Genomic DNA, 19,048 nt, shown 5'->3' on the forward strand with positions numbered 1-19,048 from the left:
TTACAGAGAGAGAGAGAGAGATCACAAGTAGGCAGAGAGGCAGGCAGAGAGAGAGGGAGAAGCAGGCTTCTCGCTGAGCAAAGAGCCCAATACGGGGCTCGATCCCAGGACCCTGAGATCATGACCTGAGCTGAAGGCAGAGGCTTAACCCACTGAGCCACGCAGGCACCCTTGAACTTAATCCTAAATTTGTTTCTTTCAAATGTGGGGTGCTATGGTCACAATTCTTTGCAGTCTTGTGGTTCTCTTGTTCTGAAGGTAGTCACAACAACTGGATATCTTGCAACTGTCTTTTCATTTACTTGGGAAAAGTCCCGTTTTGAACAAAAGCTCTCCATTTCTTTTTTCTAAATTCCGAGTGATCTAGGCCAACCATTCTCTGAAATACCATCTCAGTCTAGTCACTGTTTGGAATGTCAGGGGAAGGGTGCTGATGCCAGGGAAAATGCAGGTTGTAGGATATGGACCCAATCTGTCATGCTGGTCAAGAATCTAGGATCTTGGAGTCAGAGTCATCCACCAGAGTGCCCAGAATCAACCAGTTCATTTCATATTCAAGGATATTTGCATACTGGGCGTAAAGAATTTGTATTAACCACAGGAATTTTTCCAGTAACGACTTTTGTGGTAGTAGTCAGAGGATAATTGTATGGAGCTGACCATTTGCACTCACTAGCCATTTCTAAGTGAAATGTCTTGATAAGCCACTTGCCACATGCCTGCCAGGAATCATGTTGCTTCCTTTGACCACAGCAGGACCACCCAGAACTCCATACACTGAGCCTTGCAATGACCTTTGAGTGTATGCCTATTTTTCTGTGATTTTTTTAAACAATAGAAAAAGATGCCCTCTGTACTAAGCCTTTTTTCCAAACAAAACAAAACAAAACATAGTTTTCAATGAGGTTTAATAAGTCACCATAATATATTATCTCATAGTTTCTGTGGATCAGGAGCTGGGCACGGGTTTACTGTGTTTTCTGCAAGTCTGCTTTGAGGCATCAGCCAGGACTGTGTCCTCATCCAGAGACTCAGCTGGGGAAGTCCTTGGTCTTACGGTTATGGGCAGCATTCCATTCCTTACTGCTGGGAGATTCCTGGAAGCCTGTTTCTGCTAGAGACCAGCAAGACAGAGAGAGGGAAAGAGAGAGACAGAGACTCTAGAGCAAGTCTGCTAACAAGATGGAATTTTAAATACTGTAACATGATGATGGGAGTGAAGGCTCATCCCCACTGCCAAATTCAGTTGGTGAGAAGCAAGTCCTAGGTCCTGCCCACACTGAAGAGGAGGGCATCACAGAAGGACTCGAACCAGCAGGCTGAGATCATGGGAGTCAGGTGAAAGTTAATCTACCACAGTACTATATTGAAGTTTCTTTAAGTGAAGAATGAAGGATTTTCAGGATCTGAATAGAGTAATATATGAAGAACCTACTTTGGTAAATGATATATACTCCCCCTGCCCCCAAAAGTGGAGAAGGATTCAGCACAAAAATGATAGGTTCTAGTTAATGCACAGCTGACTGTTAACACTCTGAAATCACGACAACTTTAACAAATGATCACAATAAGTTCCGGAAATGTTCATCACTTTGGTAGCTGGCATTTTGCAGATTTATAGATAGTGAAATTAATTGTATTCTCTCTTTTTAAAAGAGAAAACAAAATATTTGTACCAAACTGCAGTGATGTATCACCCAGTTTACTGATTTGTAAATTTTACCTGCTTTTTGTTAATGAAATAATCTTTTTGGATTAAATTAGGAAAATATTTTTAAGAGAAATTGAATGAAATTTGAATTATGAAATTATATTGATTTTCCCCTAAAATATTAAAAATTGTGCAAATGCATATATTCTGTTGTGGTGTGTGTATTATTTTATCTCTGCTGTATATAGAGAGTACTATGCTCTGTTAATATGATTTGCCAAGGTGTTTAATTGTCAAACACAAAGTAAAACATAAAGTGCCTCGTATTTACTGATTACTACGACTTAAAATACCTATGAATGTAGGTATTTATACCTTTGCCAGAGAACAATAATTTAGCATTCAGTAAGTTGTTTGTTGAATGTTTACTATGTACTCAAAACAGGTTACACAAGATTTACTCCCAGAGCTGGGTTTCTAGAGCACTATAAATATACAAATCCCAATTTGCAAATAACACCTTTCTATGAAATAAATGTTCAAAATAATAATTCCCCAAGTTTTATTTCCAGATGGTAAAGGAAAATAGCACATAATTAACACTTATTATTGGGACTAGAACTTCAGAACCCCTGCTTACTCCATGATGAAGTAAAGCCCCCTTCACTACCACCCCAGGATTATGTAGCTGTAGAGAAAAACATGTTGGGGCATTCTGTGCATCTAGAATAATCACCATTTCTGGAATTTCTGTTTGCTTGTTTTCTTTCCTTACAGAATATCTGGTAGATCATTGTTTTCCATGGATTTCTTTAAGAATAAAATATAAAGTTCAGGATTCTTACCCTGAAGGAGGACAAACACGATGGAGGTACTTTCCTGTATAGGCATAAACTGACGGTGATGATGTGACTGGGATGTTGAAATAGTCTTCCCACACAGGGTCCGTGGACCATGTTCCCACACAGGGGGCGTGGACCGTCTTCCAACACGGAGGGCCGTGGACCCATAATGAATGAACACGTTTATTGTGTTGCCTAATCTGTTCACAGTGCATGTAATTAACATGTTAAGAAGTCCCTGGGTGCTCTCCGTGGTCCTGGCAGTCTTCTATGCCAGCATGGCTTATCAGGTGTGGCAACATGGGAGGAAGAATTAGGAAGATAGTGATAAACATGAAGTGGTCTGCCTTCCAAATGAGGAAATGGACTTGGTGTGTATGTGTGTCCACAGCTCCCCTGGAGACCATGGGCTCATTTTCAAGCTCTAGGGCATTGGAAGATTCTCTACACGTTGAAAATACTACAGCTGAACAAAAACGTTATTAGTGTTAGATCTTTAGGCTACTTAAACCCACATATGAGTATTACGACGTTTTGTGGGGGACGAACGTATTCATAAGCACTGACCTAACCCTTGGGAGGGCTTAGAGCAGCCCCTAACCTACAGTGAGTCTGTTAGTTTACTGCTTCTGTTGAGTCAGCTGAGGCTTTGGAGATCTCATACATATAAAGTATACTGAAGTGGGAATGAAAGTGGTTATTCGGGTATCTTTTTTAGATATAAACAGTTGACTGATAGTTCAGACCCCATGGGAAAGATTCATTAACTGAAAGTAACTCATTAATAACCATCTTACATCCAAGTTAATGATGTGGGAGCCACTTTATCCATGCTTACAGGGGAGTAAGAGGAACTGCAGATGCAGTCGTCCAGGTCATGGGACACTCGCAGTCACAGGAGCAGGAACCAGCAGGGCCAGGCCCCAATTTCCAGCCTCATCTAGGGCTGCACACAGGGATCAGACTTAGGGAGAAGGACCCCGACCTAGGGTTTCTCAGCTGCAGAATTACTACCCTTGTTATATGCAAATTCAGGGATTCAACCCAGAATCCTATACTCAGGAGAAGATTTGTGAAAAGGGAGTGTGAAGGGAAGACACTTTGGATAACTAAAAGTGAGTACGTCTTTACATGGAGATCTTCATTAACGACATTTTAAAGCAACATGGCTACAAAAGTTGGGTATTCATTCTTTCTGATGGAGGCATAATACTCCATAGTGTATATGGACCACATCTTCCTTAACCATTCATCTGTTGAAGGGCACCTTGGTTCTTTCCATAGTTTGGCGACCGTGGCCATTGTTGCTATAAACATTGGGGCACAGATGGCCCTTCTTTTCATGACATCTGTATCCTTGGGGTAAATACCCAGGAGTGCAATGGCAGGGTCATAGGGAAGTTCTATTTTTAATTTCTTGAGGAATCTCCACAATGTTCTCCAAAGAGGCTGCACCAACTTGCATTCCCACCAACAGTGTAAGAGGGTTCCCCTTTCTCCACATCCTCTCCAACACATGTTGTTTCCTGTTTTGTTAATTTTGGCCATTCTAACTGGTGTAAGGTGATATCTCAATGTGGTTTTAATTTGAATCTCCCTGAGGGCTAATGATGATGAACATTTTTTCATGTGTCTGATAGCCATTTGTATGTCTTGATGGGAGAAGTGTCTGTTCATATCTTCTTCCCATTTTTTGATATGTTTGCCTGTTTCGTGTGTGTTGAGTTTGAGGAGTTCATTATAGATCCTGGATATCAACCTTTTGTTGCAACATGGACAGGACTGGAAGAGATTATGCTGAGTGAAATAAGTCAAGCTTCACTTATTTGTGGAGCATAACAAATATCATGGAGGACAAGGGGTGTTAGAGAGGAGAAGGGAGTTGGGGTAAATTGGAAGGGGAGGTGAATCATGAGAGATTATGGACTCTGAAAAACAATCTGAGGGGTTTGAAGTGGCAGGGGGGTGGAAGGTTGGGGTACCAGGTGGTGGGTATTATAGAGGGCATGGCATTGCATGGAGCACTGGGTGTGGTGAAAAAATAATGAATACTGTTTTTCTGAAAATAAATAAATTGAAAAAAAAAAAAAAAGCAACACGGCTCAGTAGAAATTTCTATGAGGATAGAAAATTAGCCACCAGCCACATGTGGTTATCAATAAGCATGTAAAATGTGGCTACTCTGACTGTGGAACCCCATGTAAATGTTAATGTTAATGTTAATCACCTTAAATTTGGTGTGCCTGGGTGGCTAAGTGGGTTAAAGCCTCCAGGTCATGATTTTAGGGTCCTGGGATGGAGCCCCACATTGGGCTCTCTGCTCTGCGAGGAGCCTGCTTCCTCCTCTCTCTCTACCTGCCTCTCTGCCTACTTGTGATCTATGTGGGTCAACACGGATCAAAGGATGTGTCCTGAGCACAAAAACAGCAATTGTAGGAACAGCAGGGTCTGAGATGCAGGAAGGAAGGAAGGGTACAGAGTATAATATGTGGATAAACTGCAGGAAAATTGTTCAAAATAATAATACTGATACCTTCATAGGATTTTTAAAAAGAATTAACATGTGGATAAGCTGGTGAATCTAGAAACTATAATACTAATGACGTTGTAATTGCATATGGCTCCACTTCATTTGTTCTAGGTTCTTACGCTGGTAGCAAGAGTCCAGATAGGGGCGTAACTGAAAAAGAGAGGTTCCGCTCTAAGAAGACCAGTAGTGAATCATAAGGGCACACATGGCAGGGGAGATTATCTCGGGTGTTCTGGGCTGAGCTCAGACAGCTAGTGAGCGACACCTCTGATGACCCAGCAATCCTTCCCTTTTAAAGGGTCCAAAGTGCTCAGGGGACAGAGAGGTGTTCAAAGGCTATCCTCTGTGTCTGTTTCTTCCTCACAACCTCAGCAGTGAGTGGTGTGGAGTGTATTGGACTGGGTGGTCCTTTCCTCTCTGGGGGAAGCATCCCAGCCAGGACCCCAGACATCAGTAGTCAAAACTCCTCCCACAAAGTCCAAGTTCTGGTGGACTCAAGTTCTACCCTTACTCAAGGACTAAGTACTTACAATGTAATCCCACATATTTAGGGGGGGGAAACAAACAAACAAACAAACAAACAAAAGGCACGTTCTTGACAATAAAGCCAGACAAAGGTAAAAAAAAGACGAGGTTCAAAGGTTGTTGGTTCAAGGCTATACACCAAGAACATCTGTGGAATCTTGTCAAATGCCTTTTCTGCCCCAACCAGGGTGGCCATGTGGTTTTGACCTTCTCTCTGTGCGTGTGGTGATCTGATTGATTTTCATGTGTTGAATCACGCTTCTATTCCAGGAATAAACGCCACTTGGTTGTGGTGTATAATCCCTTTAATATGCCATTGAATTCAGTTTCCTTGTATTTGCTGGGGGCTTTTGTACCAATATTGATCAGAGATACTGGGCTGTAATTTTCTTTTCTTGCAGTTTATTTGTCTCGCTTTGGTCTAAAGGTGATACTGACCTCTGAGGATGAGCTTCAAATTGGTCTCTCCTTTTCAATTTTTGGGAAGGCTTTCAAGAGAATTGGTGTTAATTCTTCTTTAATTGGTAGAATTCTTTAGTGAAGCCATCTGGTCCTGGGCTTTTCCTTGTGGGAAGGTTTTTGATCACAGATTCAATCTCCTTAATACTTATTGGTCTGTCCAGATTTTCCAGTTCATGATTCAGCCCTGGTAGGTTGTGAGTTTGCAGGAATGTTTCCATTTCTTTTTATTACCCAATTTCTGGGCATACCATTTTTCACAGCATGCTCTTATAACCCTCTTTACTTCTGTGGCACTGGTTATAATGTCCCCTCTTTCTTTTTCTTTTCTGATTTTATTTATTTGAATGTTCTCTATTTTTTTTTTCCTTACTTAACCTAGCTAAGAATTTGTCAAATTTTTGATCTTTTCAAAAACAACCCTCAGTTTTATTGAAGAACGCTGTCATTTGGTACAGTTCAGATGCGCCTTGAGGACATGATATTAAGTGGGATAAGCCAGTCACAAAAAATAAAAATACTGTGTGATTCCATTGGTATGAGGAACCTAGAGTAACCACATTTATAGAAACAGATACTAGGGATTATGTTTACCATGAGATGAGGGGAAGGGGAATTGTTTAGTGAGTACAGAGATTCAGTTTGCAGGATGGAAACGTTCTGGAGATCCGTTTCATAAAAAGGTGAATATATTTATCAGGACTGATCTGAACAGCACTCTTAAAAGTGGTTACAGTAGAAAATTTTATGTGGTGTGTTGTTTTTTTTATTACAATGAACACACACACACACACACACACACACACACACACACACACACACCCCTAATGGAATCCTGCTTTCTCTCTAACCAAAGGAACAGGGAAGGGGCAGCCCATCGAGGAAGAAAACTTTTCGGGTAACTATTTCACTCTTGATCACAGCACAGGGAAACCCGTAGTCCCACTCTCAACATGCCAGCAGAGTCAGGTGTAGATCCTAGAATTCCCTCGTGAGGCTTTTGCACACAGTCCCAACACATGCTCATGACCAGGGCAGTGTTGAAGAAGGTCTGCTGAGCGGTCAGGACTTCCGTCCCCCAAAGTCCTATTGCAGATAGCACATGGGAGGCTGGATTCCCTCCTTACCCAGCAGCAAGTTCCCCTCACAGGGACGCTGGGGGAGGAGGCCTGGTAGATAACTGGGTTTTCCCTAAGTGCCTAGGGAAATCCAACAAGGCCAACCCTCCTCCCAGGCACATTGTTGGAGGCCACGGGGGAGCAGTCAGAAGACGCCACCACCTATCCCAGCTGGGGAAGTATCACACAGGCCCCAGTGTGTGGTCACACCCCCCACCCCTGCCTAAAAGTAATGAGGACCCCGTCATGGGGTGGGGGCTAAAGGGGGCCAAATAGGGAAACTTCCCTTCTGCCCCTACCTGGCAGACATAAGCTGGCATTCCCCACTTCCTCTACAGATGAGTGTTAAAGTAAGCCAGCTCACACAGTAGCTTTCAATAAGATCCAGAGTCTTACCACGTAATGCCCAAGATGTCCAGGCTTCAGAAGAAAACCATTTGTCACACAAAGAACCAGGGGAGATCTCTGAATGAGGAAAGGCGGTCAAGGATGTGAAGACTGAGGTGACAGCACTGTTAGAATTATCCAACAGATATGTTAAGTGAGCTAGCATATGAGAACCTCAACAAGCAATTATGAGCCCCCTTGAAACAAAATAGAGAACAGTTATTTCTCATAGTTCAGTCTTGGCAGAGAAATAGACCACTTATAGAGGAACCAACTGAGACACGTAGAAGTGCAGAATATAACAACCAAAATAAAAAGCTCAGGGCATGGCACAATAACAGAGGGGAGGGTGAAGGAACAGGAAGATAGAGAAATAGAAATTAGCCAGTTTGAACAAGAGACTGAGAGCAGTCTGAAAAAATGCACGCAGCCTCAGGACCCCATGGGACTGTAACAGAAGCTCTAGTGTTCGTGTCCTCGGAGCCTTGGGATGACAGAAGGACGTTGGGCTGAAAATGTATTCAAAGAAGTACCAGCCTCACAGCAGCATAGATGGACCTGGATGGTATCATGTGAAGTAACACACTAAGTCAGCTGGAGAAAGACAAAGGCCACGCGGTTTCATTTACACGTGAAATCTAGAAAACAAAACAAATGAACCAACAAATAAACAAAAAGCAGAATTGGTACTATAAATTCAGAGAACAAACTCACGGTGGCCAGAGTGGAGGGGTGGGGGCTGGGTAAAAAGGGGATCAAGAGGTACAAACCTCCAGTTAGAAAGGGAAGAATTCGTGGGTGCGAAGTGCAGCTCAGGGAGTGTAGTCGGTAACTTCGTAATGACCATAGGGTGACAGATGGTGAGGGCATCCTCGCAACTGTCAGATCACTCTGTTGTACCCCTGAGACCAACACGATTCTATGTGTCAACTGCACTTCAGCAAGGAAAAAGAAACAGTGGCTTGCAGAAAACTTCCAAAATTTGGCAAAAGACATAAACTTGCAGAGACAAGATTGCCCGCAAAACCCAAAGAGTTCTAACCTACTTGTTGTCATCAATGTCCCCCAAACAGAAGACACGACCTCAGAAAAGCCTCAAGAGGGAACCATCACCTCACCTCAGGGCAACACCACTTCAAACGTAGGGGGGTTTCCTACAGCAACCATGGGGGTCCAGAAGGAAGTTGCATAGTATTGCTCGGGTACTGGAAGAAAAGACTTGTCCACTCAGAGTTCTCTGTCTACCCAAAACGTCCTTCAGGAGTGAAGGGGAAATCAGGACATTTTCAGATGGAGAAAGGGACGGCAGAAGAAAGTGCTTTACACAGAGTGGATGACAAAAGAAGAAATCTTGAAACACCAAGAAGGAAAAAAAAGGACACGATAGACAGAAATATGGGGGATCAAGGGATTTTTGTTCTCCCCTTGAACTATTTAAATTATGTTGGATGGTGAAAGTAAAAATCACAACACAGTGTGATGAATTTCCGAAAGCATGACTAGGAAATGTCTGAGACAACTATAACCAGGAAGAGTAAAGGGACCTCATTTCAACAGCAGACCCCAGTCATTTATGTGTGTAAAATGTAGCACCTAGAGTGGCCACTAGAAAGCTATGCAGGAGACACTCTCCAAAACACTAGAGATAAATCAACATGAATTCTAGAATGCTCAAGAAACCCACAGGAAGGCAGGAGAAAGGGTTAAAAAAAACAAACAAACAAACAAACAAAACCCTAAAATCAAAGAGAAGAAGCAGGACACAAAAATTAAATGATGGACTTAAGCCTAACAAAAGGGATTATTTTTATATAACTGGTCCAATAAACCAATGAAATTACCAAACACCAAAAAGACGGGCAGAATGGAATAAAAATCGAGACTCGGAAACATGTTGTCTATAAGAAATTCATCTTCAATATAATAAAGATACACATATGGTTTTATATATATACATATACATGTATATATATAAAGAGAATCCAATACATACATTGGATTCTCTTTATTCCTGGTCCTTATGTTCTACACAGTCACAGTGAACACTGAATTAGTGAATACTGAAACATCTTCCCTAGGGGAAAATTGTGGATGTGCGCATGTGCACACAAACACCCCTCCCCCATAGATTAAAACCTTAGATCCTAAGAGCAATTCATTGATTTTCTTTATTTTATGAAAGAGAAAGGAGGGTTCAGAAGTGTTAAGGAGTTGCCTGAGGCCCCCCCCCCCAACCCCAGCAGGTGTCAGAGTGGATGGTGCTTCCTTTACACTGTGCTTTCCCTGCTGTCTGTGTCTTCTGTCCATCTCTGTCTGAAAGCCAAGACAAGAAAGCTGTCCATGCCCCACTGTCACTCAGCAGGAAACAGGTGTGCTGGGTGAAGAATTTTTCAACGCCCTGTGCATGTCCGTGAATGAATGGCTTGAAAGCAGCTAAGTATTGACTTTGGAGGACGAGTCAGTTTTAGTGAATAGGTAAATTTTAAATACAGAATCGTTGAATTATATGCTTTTTCTTTTTTTTTTTTAAAAAAATTTTTTTTATAAACATATAATGTATTATTAGCCCCAGGGGTACAGGTCTGTGAATCGCCAGGTTTACACACTTCACAGCACTCACCATAGCACATGCCCTCCCCAATGCCCATCACCCAACCACCCTCTCCCGACCCCCCTTCCCCAAGCAACCCTCCATTTGTTTTGTGAGATTAAGAGTCTTATATGGTTTATCTCCCTCCCAATCCCATCTTGCTTCATTTATTCTTTTCCTAGCCCCCAAACCCCCATGTTGCATCTCCACTTCCTCATATCAAGGAGATCATATGATAGCAGTCTTTCTCTATTTCAATAAGCATAGTACCCTTTAGTTCCATCCATGTTTTCACAAATGGCAAGATTTCATTTCTTTTGATGGCTACATAGTATTCCAGTGTGTGTGTGTGTGTGTGTGTGTGTGTGTGTGTGTGTGTGTGTGTGTGTGTGTATACCACATCTTCTTTATCCATTCATCTGTTGATGGACATCTAGGCTCTTTCTATTCTTTGGCTATTGTGGACATTGCTGCTATAAACATTCCGGTGCACATGTCCCTTTGGACCACTACTACGTGCTTTTTCTTATAGAGATAATTCAAGTGCCATGAATGTTACCTGTGTCAAGTGTATACACAGAGTTGTGTACCCATCAACACTCTCTAAATCCGGAACATTCCATCACCCGCCCAGCAAAGAAACCACAGACAGATTAGCAGTCTCTCCCCACATGCCTCCTTCCCCCAGCCCCTGGCAATGACTGATTTATTGCCTTTCTCTATGGGTTTCTTTTCCTGGACATCTCATAGAAGCTGCAGTTCACAGTACGTGGCTTCTGACATCTGGCTTCATTCACTTACCATCATGCATTTTGGGCTGAATCTTGTTGTGGCATGAGTCAGTAGTTCATTCCATCCTACGGCTTGTGTAGTAAAGAATTTCACTGCCCTTTGTCCCCAGCTCCTGGGAGACAACCTCCCAATCTTTAGAATTTCCCAAGAGTTAGAAAGTCATTGTGGGTCCCCTCACACCACAGCTGCTAGAGTTTGCTCCCAGATAGCTTGTGGTAGGGCTAGCCACACTGACAATCTCAGGGCAGGCTCACCTAATGAGCCAGATGATGTCAGCCTGACCTCTGAGAATGAACTGGGGCTGAAGAATGAGGTCAGTTACATGGGCAGTGGTTCAGTCAATCACGTCCATGTGATAAAGCCCCAGGAAGCCCTCGGAACAGCAATGCTTGAGTGAATAGGTAAATTTTAAATACAGAATAGTTGAATTATATGCTTTTTCCTGGCAGACCATCCTCCATGTCTGCACTGCCCACATGCCAGGAGGAAGCGCCTCTCAGAGGACTTGATGCTTGGAACCCTCCCTGTCCCAGACCCACTGTGCATGTTTCTTCCTTTGACTGGTTCTGATTTACCTTTTTGCTATAATAAAACTGGAAGTAGAGTGCTTTCCTGAGTTCTGTGGGTCATTGCAGCAGAGTGGCCAGACTTGAATGCATCTGTAGGGATACGACTTGGGCTGGTGTCTACTGTCTTGGGCAGATGGGGCAGTCTATAGGACTGTGCCTGTGACCTCCAGTTTTGTGGCCCCTGGGTAAGCTGAATGAGAGCCCATCGGATGGGTGCAAGATTCGTGTATCCATTTACCCACCTACGAACTTGAGGAGTTTCCACTCTTTGGGTATTGGGAATGAAGCTGCTGGAAACACTGGTGCACAGACACCACACCACAGTGTGTGGACTTAGGTTTTCAGTGAGCTTGGGTGTACATCTGGGAGTGCATTTGCGGGGGTCCATGATAAGTCTATGCTCAACTTTCTAAGAAACTGCCCGTCATTGCCTAAGCCCAGTCCATGAAGGTTTACTTTGTTTTTTTCTGGAAGGCTACAGTCTCAGTTCCTGCATGTCACTCTGTGGCCCACTATCAGTGGGTCTCTGTGCATGGTGTGTGGGGGGGGGGGACGGGCCGCACTCTTCTGCACGAGGATGTTCAGTTCTTCCCGCACTGCCTGTTAAGGAAGCTATTCTTTCCTCATTAAGTGGTCCTGGCACTCTTGTCAAAATCGATTGATAAATGTGAGGGCTTCTCTCTGAATTCTCAGTTCTATGCCCTTGGTCTTTGTGTCTGTCCCTACCTACGTTCTGCATTCTCTTGGTCACTGTACTTTTGTAGCTGGTTTTGAGATCAGGAAATACAAGACCTTTACATTTTCCTTTTTTGTTTGTTTGTTTGTTTTCAAGATTAATTCCTCCTTTCTGGGCCTTTTGCATTTCATGTGAATTTTGGGATCATCCTTGTCTATTTATGCATGAAAGGCAGCTGAGATTTCACTGGGGTGTGGAGTGAAGCCGCACCCCCGTTTGGGAGACAGCCGCCTTGATGATGCTGCCTTCCAGTCCACGAGCGGGGGTGTCTTTCTGCTTCCTGACACCTGCTTTAATTTCTTCCAACACTGCTTCATAGCTTGTGGTATACGAGTATCACACCTCTTTTGCTAAAATTATTCCTAGGTATTTTATTCTCAATTATGCTATTTGAAATGTAACTGTTTCCTTAATTTCATGTTGGACCATTTGTAGGTAATGCATTTTGTCAAATTCTTTTTATGCATTTATTGAGGTTATCATGTTTCTTCTGTTTGTTTTTTCCTTCTATCAGTCTGGTGTATGGTATTGATCGACGTTCAGTACAAGGCCAGCCTTGTTAAGATGTTAACATGTCCGGTCAACTTTGCATTGTTCCACTGAGCAGGTTGTGGGATGAAGGGGTGTGCGAGGAGGCGGGGGTTAGAACATTCCAGATGCTGCTCTCTCACCAAGGGTTAGTGGCTTCTGTTGGACAGACGGCTGTTGGTTTGTTCTGTGACTGGGTTCATTTCCAGAATTCAAAACTAATTACTTTGAATTGTTTGCTTGGCATTTGTTGTTTTGTTTTGTTTTCCTGGAAGATCAGCATGCTGAGGTCCTCACTCTGCCATTGAAGAAACTGCACCTCAGTGTGTTTTGGGGTCAGACGAGATTAACGACTCTCCTCCGATGTTCCAGAAATGGCACTGGTTCTCTCAGTTTCTAACTTTTTGTGATGTGCACAGAAGTGCTCTGCTAACTAACTTTGAGGAGACTGGCATTTTCCTAATTAATAGGGAAAAAAAAACACAATTCCAATTCCTCTCTTAAGTTAAATTTCTTCACGCTTGTGACCCCACTGTTTCATGTCAGCTGACATCCGATTCAGCACGACTCACCCGGGAAGAGCTGCTGGAGGTCGTCCCTGTCGATGATTCAGGTGCCCTTCAACAGGTCTCTGGAGGCGGGTGAGCTGACCCTGTACAATACCATTCATTATTTTACACCCTCAAGCATGTATCTTAATAATTTGTATTTAGCAGAAGTTGAATTCATGAGGAGCTATACATAGAAACAGAAATAAGCAACTCTAATTCATGGTTGTTGGAAGATGAAGCAGATTCTTAGGGGCTAAGCCAAGTGTGTAGACAGTGGCCGTGCTTGGCATTCAAGGCATCACAGCAGGCATGACTTTAGAAAATAGCAATTCTGTGCATTCATAAATATGAACTGTTTGGTTGGCATTTTGTTGTTTGTTGGCATTTTGTTGTTTTGTTTTGTTTTTTTTTTTTTTTTTTTTCCCCACCTGGAAGAGTGGTTTGCTGAGATCCTCACTCTGCCATTGAAGAAAGAGTGCATCTCAGTGTGTTTAGGGGTCAGACGAGATTAACAGCCCTGCAGTGAAGACTTCCAGCAGTAGAAATGTTCCTGAGACATGCGGTGTAGTTGTGGCGGAGGAAGATCTAGAGGGCTTACCAGGTGACTGAGAATTGACTAAAGAGACATGGAACCCGCCCCGCCCCACCCCGCCTCCATGATAGCGAATGTAATATAGCAGGATGAACAGACATAGGGAACCAGAAAGGAGACTGAGAACAAGCCTGAGAACTTCCAACGAACACTTCCATCTTTGTTCATCCACTCGTTTCTGAATACCTGCCATCTTTCTTTTACAAGAAGCTATTGTGCACTGGCCTCCAGAATCATTACCCTGCGGCTGGTTCTCAGAATCTACACCCCACTGAAGGAGAGAGGGGAATCCTTCCCAGAGCCAAGAAGCCACTAGATCTTAGCAACAGGCGAAGTGGGGCAGGATCATGGTAATAAGATGCTGCCCATCCATGGTACAAAAAGGTGTCCTGCCCCTTGCTTTGCAAAGTATATCAGTTCATGGAGCCTTCAGGGGAAACCTGCATTTCCCCACTTTCTGACCCAGTAACTCCCAAACAGTGCCAGGGAATTGGCATTTTACATTTGTCTGTAAAATAGGGCTCATAATAACCATTTTGTCTCACAAATCAAATTGTATCCATGTGGCCATGACCCCAGCCACAGTCAAAGGAATGGCCACTACAGTTCTAGACCTCAATATTATTACTGACTTTGCCTTATCTACATAATGGGTTTCACAGCACTTAAACATAGGCTTGTGTAATCAGTTTCCTGGTCACACACACTGCTTATTGAGAACAAAGCTTTTCTGTTAGAAGGCTTTCTGAAAATTTTTCCAGTTGTCGGTTGAATATATATATAAAAAAAAAAAAAAAAAAAAACACAGTAGGTGTCCAGGAAAAGCCATGCTCTAATGCATCTCTTCTATTTCTTGGTTTTAACAGGTGAAGAATGATTAGAACATCAGAACCAGAAATAGTAAAGTGTAGCTTTAACGCTAGTACCCCCAGCACTCGACTCCTGGAACTTATGTGTTAATGATTCTCATTTTTTAAAGAAATCTTACAATCTGCCTTCCGAACATGTGACCTAGGAATCAGCAATAATCCCTTGGGGAGTGAGGGGGTTCACAGTGAGGCCAACACTCGGTCTGCCCATGGGTGACTGCTTCCCACCCCATCATCTGTAGAGTCCACAGCTGTGCTATGCGTGCCCAATGGTATGTGGCTGCTAACATCATCTGCGCCCTCAAATCCAGTCCATCTTTTATTCAGCAGAAGACTGTCATTCTGGGAGGACCTGTGTGGTGCCTTTCTTCAAGACATTACTATCTAAGGGAATTAGAATTGTCTTCTGTAACAGTGACCAGTCCTACCAGCAGACCCTCTTCTGATGTGCCATCTGGAACTCTTCAAACATCTGCCATCTAAGGGATCCCAGGAGCTCCTGGCAGGTTTTGGAGGGTCTCCGTGGAAATCTTCACAGTCTGCAGGCACCAGGCTGTCATGGTTAATGCACGGTGGGCAGGAAGACAAGACCTTCGCAAAATCACACCTGCTCACTGCCGCATTGGCCTCCTTCTCATCCCTCAACCAAGGTTGGCTGGGCAGGAAGCACGTGCCACAGGGCCTCCTGGTTAGTTTCTTCATGAGCATTCCTGCGATGTGGACCATGTGGAGAAGACGTGCGCCTCAATGAGAAAGTGTGCGTTCACTGTGGAGCACTCTTTCTGGGTAATCAGATGCTGACTTTGTAGGGGCTTACAGCTCTGCAAGCCGTAAGTACGAGCTGCCATGCAGAATAATTCTTGTCTAGAGATGTGCAGGCGAATTCAGTCCTGAGGGAGAACCCCCACCCCCAATGCAAAACAAACAAACAAAAAAACCTGTGTTGCCTTCATGTGTACATTATGCTTGGTTATTCCATTTATCCAACGAGTTAAATAAATCTTTAACACAGGTTTATTTTATTTGGTTATGAGAGTCATGATTTTCTCCTTTTTGGAAAATTATTTCTAATAACTGCCAGGAAAGTAATGCCACCAAGATAGGATCATATGTTATGCCTGACTTTGCTCCTGCTCACAAGAAGAACGCCTAACAACTGTTTATGATCAAAACACCGCTGAGAAAATCCTAGAACACAGGCGTGAGGCCGAAACTTCCCCTGTACCACAGAGATGAAGGCGGATTGCATCAGATGAAGGCCAATGGCAGAGGGGCAGCTACATGTTGTCCTCATTGCCGCTCCTCCAGGGCCCACCCCTTGGCGAGGACCCCCCTGAGGGGAGAAGAGAAGGAAGATGCCTTCCCAGCATTGTGGGTCACTTTGTGGGAACCGTTGCTCTGACATCACACCACAGGGATTGCAAGAGAATCTGCAGGGCTCAGGCACTGAGAATCTGACTGATGAGGAAGGAGCTAATTTATACCATTTACTATTGATTCTAGTACCCAGTGTTGACAAAATACTTCAAGAACTCATACAACTCAACAACAACAAAAAAAAATCCAATTAAAAACTGGGCAAAAGCCCAGAATAGACATTTTTCCAAAGAAGACATCAGGTGGCTACATTACATAGAAAGATGGTCATCACCACTAGTCTCTAGGAAAATGCATATTAAACCACGTGGGATATTATCCCATGCCAGTGACAGTGTCCGTCATCACAGACACAGGAGATGTGTGTGCTGGTGTGGATGTGGAGAACAGGGGACCCTCGGGCACTGCAGGGATTGTGAATTGGAACAACCACCATTGAAATCATTACACCTATACAGTTTCCTCAAAAAATTAAAAGTAGGGTTGTCATATGATCCAGCAACTCCACTTCTGGGAATATAGACAAAAGAATGGAAACACTAGCTTGAAAAATCATCTGCATACTTACGTTCATGGTGGCAGTATTTGTAAGAGCCAAGGCAGGAGAACAGCCTAAGTGTCCGTCAGTGAGTGAATGGATAAAGCAGTCTCTCTCTCTCTCTCTCTCTCTCACACACACACACACACACGTCCTACCATTGGCCAAGACACGGATGGAACTGGGAAGTGTCATGCTAAGGAAAATAAGTCGGACAAATATCACACGATCTTACTTATATGTGAAATCTAGAGGGAAAAGTACAGAATAAAACAGAAAAATCCTGTTAAACTCATACAGAAAAAGGTCAAATGCATGGTTTCTGAGGACAGGGGGGATGGGGAAGGGACCTGGGGGGAGGTGGCTAAAGGTACAAACAAAAAGCAGTGAGATGCATCAGTACGAGGGATACAGTGTACAACGTGATGACCAGGGTTCGCACTGCTGTGTGATAACATTCTAAAGTCAATATAATAGATCTTAAAAACTAATCACAGAGAGAATTTCTGTCTTTCTTTTTTTTTTTTACTGTATCCGTATGAGATGATGGATGTTAACCAAACCTACAGTGACGATCACTTTACAATGTACATAAATCTAACCATCACACTGTATACCTTAAACAGACATAGTGATGTATGTCAATTGTTTGTCGATAAAACAGAAAAAAAATAACCATCAGGAGATACTGCTAAATCTGATGTAGATGTTTCTCTATGTACGGATTTACCTACTTACTTAAAGTAGTAATAATAAAATATAATTTGTTACTTATTGCAACAAATGTATCTTAAATTATTTATTTTGATAGGTTATATGGCCTAAATTCAGTGGGTAAGTACCAAACCTCTGAGTCACTTTGTGCTATAGAGAAGCTTATCTCCAAATGCATGGAGATGAATCGTGATTTCCTGGGTCATTTTATCATTTCTATTATAGACCAAAACCTAAAATCAGAGATTCATTTTTGTATAGCACAAAAGTTATGTTAAATTAAATGTAAAATTATATATAATTTCTGAAACACCAGAGACTTTATGATTTTATCATTTTTGAGGCAGTTTTTTTTTTTAAGACTTTGTTTGTTTATTCAAGAGAGAGTGAAAGAGCCCAAGCAGGGGGAGCAGCAGAGGGAGAGGGAGAAGCAGGTTCCCCACTGAGCAGGGAGCCCAACATGGGGCTCGATCCCAGGACCCCAGGATCGTGACCTGGGCCCCAGGCAGATGCTTCACCAACTGAGCCCCCAGGAGCCCCTCCATGGTTTTTTTTTTTTTTTTTTTTTTTTGAATACAATAAATAAAATGCATTTTTGGTTGTATGTTCCCTCTTTGTATAGATATAACGAATCTTTACATATTTCCATATTAGTAAGGTTTCCAAAAATCTTGGAATTTGTGAATTAACAAGCAGATCATTTACAGTTTCTATTCAGGGCTACTTCCCTGCCCACATAGCTCTGTAAGATTCGCATTACTGGGGTCAGAGGAAGCAGCGTCTGAACAACAAGGTCCAGTGAGCCCCCCACAGAGTGCGACCAGCCTCCTGGGCTCCTGAACTGGGTCACGCGGTATGGGCGGCACTCCCTGCCCATGCTGATTGCAGCTGGGGGCCTTTTTTTTTTTTTTATGCATGGTTTCTATTCCAACATCTTAGATGCTTTCTCTACTCCTGGATGTGAGTAGTGAAGGCTTATAATTTCTAATTAAACTCCCACATCTTAACTGCTCTAATACATTATTTATAATGTGCCTGTTAGATGCAATGTGGATGAATGAGGTTTTAGGGACACTCTTGAGGCTCTTGAATAATATTCTCACTGGTCCTCGGAAATCTGGGTTAGGGCAGCAGGGATGCCAATTCCCAGTGATGATAACTCACGTCATCTGAACCCAGCATGTCCAGAAGAACTTGCCCACTGGATTATGGTTTCTATTCTCGACTGCCGGCTCCTGCCAAGGCTCCTTTGTTCCTTTGCTGACTCCCCGTCACCTGACTGCAGGCTGTCAGAGGCTCTTGGCAGCACTCTGGGGTCTTCTCTTATAGCTCCATTGTGTCTGCGGGTAGCTCATCTAGGGCACTGCCTCTCAATAAATTCCACTGGAGCCTCCTCAGACATGCGTGTTCATTTGTAGGTCAGAGATACAGCTTGAATCCTAGACGTATCAATATGGAATTCTTAGTTCCCTCTTCCTCCGGTAAGTTCTGTGTTGGTCCAGAGCACTGCCATCTGCAGAGTTACTGCAGTCCAAGGCTGCCATCACCCTTCCCTTGCCCCCAGCATCTGGCTTGCTGCTGGCCTCAGGTCCTACAGAGTACATGGTCTGTGGGAGATTCTCCTGCCCCTGAAGCAGGGGGTGGGACTGAGTCCCCAGACAAGGCAGGAGAGTTGAGAGT

The sequence above is a fragment of the Mustela putorius genome, unplaced genomic scaffold (genome assembly GCF_011764305.1).
Source record: "Mustela putorius furo isolate JIRA1106 unplaced genomic scaffold, ASM1176430v1.1 tig00003890_pilon_pilon_pilon, whole genome shotgun sequence".
In the NCBI taxonomy this organism is placed as follows: domain Eukaryota; kingdom Metazoa; phylum Chordata; class Mammalia; order Carnivora; family Mustelidae; genus Mustela; species Mustela putorius.